The following is a 3,326-nucleotide window of genomic DNA, read 5'->3' as shown; positions in this document are numbered from 1 at the left end:
TAAGTAGAGATAAAATCCAGGGAAAGGGGATTTCAGGAAGAAGTAATGGCAAATAATAGAAAGAAGGATAAATATTTTCACCCCTTTTAAGACTGGGACATAGAGAAATTCTGTATAGAAGAAGGAAAAAGCGTATCCCTGACTGATCCTGAAATCCAGAAGGAGTTAGATGGTTGAAATTTGGAAGAAATCATCTTTTCTGGCAATTCCTTGCAAATTGTCAAGCAACAAACAATAATTTTCACTACCTCCCTCCCACTAGTTAGAAAGTGATAAACTGTCATTAATCTTGAAAGTTCATAGAATGCACAGCAGATTCAAACTACTCATAGGCACCAGTTGATTCTAACTATTAAAAAAAATGAATATCCAACAGTGGGATGAACCAAGATATTGTCCAAATTCAGAGAATCTATTTTGTAGAGTGATAATTCCTTTGAATTTCACAATAGCCATTCTATGCTTTTTGTTTTTAAGTGAGGCTTTAGTATAGATCAATGCTGGGCAACACCAGGTCTCTACAACGGGTGAGTTGCCAATTCATTAGTAAAAAGGAAGGTTTCTAAGGATCTGAGTTGAGAAGGGAGCTTGGAATTTTAACTAGAAGTGTCTTTTCCACCCAGTTGAGGGGAATGATAGCAGGTGGAATAAAGAAACATGGATTTTAATAGAAATGTTTTTAAAAATCATGCTTTTGGTTTATAAAATCTGTCAATTAGCAGCTAAAAATAGACAATAAGATTTCTTCTTTGAGCTATATTATTGATTTCATTGCAGAACCTCCCCCCTTCATTGAATCACCATTTTATTGACAGCACACAAATCATACTTGGGCTGTTTTTTCTCTTGTATTCTAAAATAAGTCTTAGATGATGAAACTTCGGTTTTATAGACATTTTTAAGCTATAATAAATTGCAAAGGCTATGTGCAGTACCCACCCCCATAGCCCAAAAGCAACATTTTGGTAATATGCTTCCCACTGTCACATTAAAACAAAATCCAAAACGCATTGCATAACTCAATCAACAAATTGCGTGCTTCATTTGGAAGAATCTGAAGCTGTATTTCTCCCCCTAAATTACAGTATTTTCAGCTGGACCTCGTGGTTAGCAGCTTAAGTTAATTCTGCCATGTGTTGGCCATACGTAAATGCATGGACTTTATATTACAAACTCAGCTGCAGTTCAAATTATTGGGTAAACTCTTTTCATGGAGCTCCAACACAACAAAATCCGCAACAAAAATAGCAGGCCAGCTGCCCACGCTACCAAGAGAGACCCTCATTAGATGTCATTTGCATTCCATTAACCACCAAGCAGTGGGTCAGTCATTGCCTGTCAGATGTTCAACTCATTCTTTTGTGTTAATTAGCAGAGAAAGAAGGAGTTAATGAAGATCTTGTGATCTGTGATGACTCATCTGGTTGTTTGAGCCGAATCACCACTCTGGGCCACTTCATTGGACCCAGCTCTGGCTGTTCGGAGCAGGAAAGGGAGTCTGCTGAGGGGCATTCTCAGGGGCTTTTGGCGTGGTGGGCTTTGTTAGCTCAAGATTAGAAGGAGTTAATTGCTTCAAGATTGCTGAGAGATTAGGTTACTGGGTGGGATGTATCTATGTAAGCATATGTCAGCGCTAGTTAGAAGATAGGAGACGCTTATTTTAATAAACTTATGAAGAGAAGAATTAATTTGTCATTACATTGGAAGTCTTATTTTATTAACTTAATTTGAAAATGTAAAGCTGTCTGAAATGCGGTTTTTTACTCACTTTCCTTCTGAATATGTATGAATCACAGATTAGTTGATGTGTAACACTGGTCATTCCAGACTTTTTTCCTGGACATTTTCCCCCAAGTCAGTTGGCTGGTGGTGTCTGACTCTGGCGGAGTGGGCTGGTTACCATAAGCCCTGGGTTCTCTTTCAGTAGTGAGATGCTTGTGGCCTCTGAGAGACTCTTGGGCAGTTCTGCCAAGAGAAGGGAAGAAACTGCTTCTGTCTGCCTTGCTTCCTCCCCTGAGTACTATTCATAACAAATGCTGTTGTATTTGGGGCCCATGAACAGGATGGAGCAGGGACTATGGGAGAAACCCCAATAACCCTTCTCTGAACTGGAGCTACCAAAGGCGTTTTCTAAATGCTCAGTTTACAGTTCATGGTTGAGGCAAATGACCTAGCAAGGCAGGGTGTTCCAAATTGTCCTCATCTCCTATATTCCTATAGGAAAATGTAGAAGAAGGAGGCCTGTTTATTCAACATTTATTATGTGCCAGGGACTCTCCTTATTACCCTGTTAAATCTTTACAACAAACATATGATAAAGACTCTTAATATGTCAATTTTTCAGGGGTAGAAACTGAGGCACAGGGAGATTCAGTAACTTGCCCAAGGGGACACAGTAAGAAGTGTCAGCCATCCACCCCAGAGCCCTCCATCCCCACTAGACCCTGTGTGTCTGTGACATAATTGAGGGAGCTTGGTTGTTTGACATCAGGAAGGGTGGGTGATGATGGTGGTGACTCAGAGAGCTCATTCTCTGTCTAAATAGGGCAGGGACTATCCTAGCAGAATGTGACCAAGTCAGGGGAATGTGGGCCCAGTGTCACAAAAGCTTCTCAAGTTTTCAGTTTTATTTCCCCAAAGAGATTAAAAACCTAAAGTTTCGTGCTTGCTTTGGCAGCACATATACAAAAATTGGAATGATACAGAGAAGATTAGCATGGCCCCTGCCCAAGGAAATTCACGAAGCATTCCATATTTTTAGAAGAAGAAACTGGTAGCAGCCCTTACTGTTCTGCAGCTGCTGCAGGTGATCCCCAAGCAAGCAGTGTCTGGAGTGGACCTCCAGCAGTCCAATAGCAGAGGGGCCTGTTAGAAGGAAAACTGAAAAACAGAAAGAAATAACTTTATTATCAACAAAAGGATGTCCACTCAGAGACCCCATCTGAAAGTCACCAACTACAAAGACCACAGGTAGATAAATCCAAAAAGATGGGAAGAAACCAGAGCAAAAGGACAAAAATGCCCAATACAAAGAACGCCTCTCCTTCTCTAAGGGATCACAACTCCTCACGAGCAAGGGAACAAGGCTGGATGGAGAACGACTGTGATGAATGGACAGAAACAGGCTTCAGAAAGTGGGTAATAACAAACTTCTCTGAGCTAAAAGATCATGTTCTAACCCAATACAAAGAAACTAAGAATGTTGAAAAAAGGTTTGATGAAATGCTAATGAGAATAAACAGCTTAGAGAAGAATATAAATGATTTGGTGGAGCTGAAAAACACAACACGAGAACTTCGCGAAGCATATACAAGTTTCAATAGCTG

General features: G+C 40.3%; 1 pseudogene; it reads left to right on the top strand.

Annotated features, from left to right (window-relative positions):
• Window positions 1–2,661: 2,661 nt before the first annotated feature.
• Window positions 2,662–2,759, top strand: LOC120362617 (U6 spliceosomal RNA; annotated as a pseudogene).
• Window positions 2,760–3,326: the final 567 nt, after the last annotated feature.

Source organism: Saimiri boliviensis, chromosome 12 (assembly GCF_048565385.1).
Source record: "Saimiri boliviensis isolate mSaiBol1 chromosome 12, mSaiBol1.pri, whole genome shotgun sequence".
In the NCBI taxonomy this organism is placed as follows: Eukaryota; Metazoa; Chordata; class Mammalia; order Primates; family Cebidae; genus Saimiri; species Saimiri boliviensis.
Note: the sequence above shows the minus strand (reverse complement) of the source record. Positions and strands in the feature narration are given on the sequence as shown.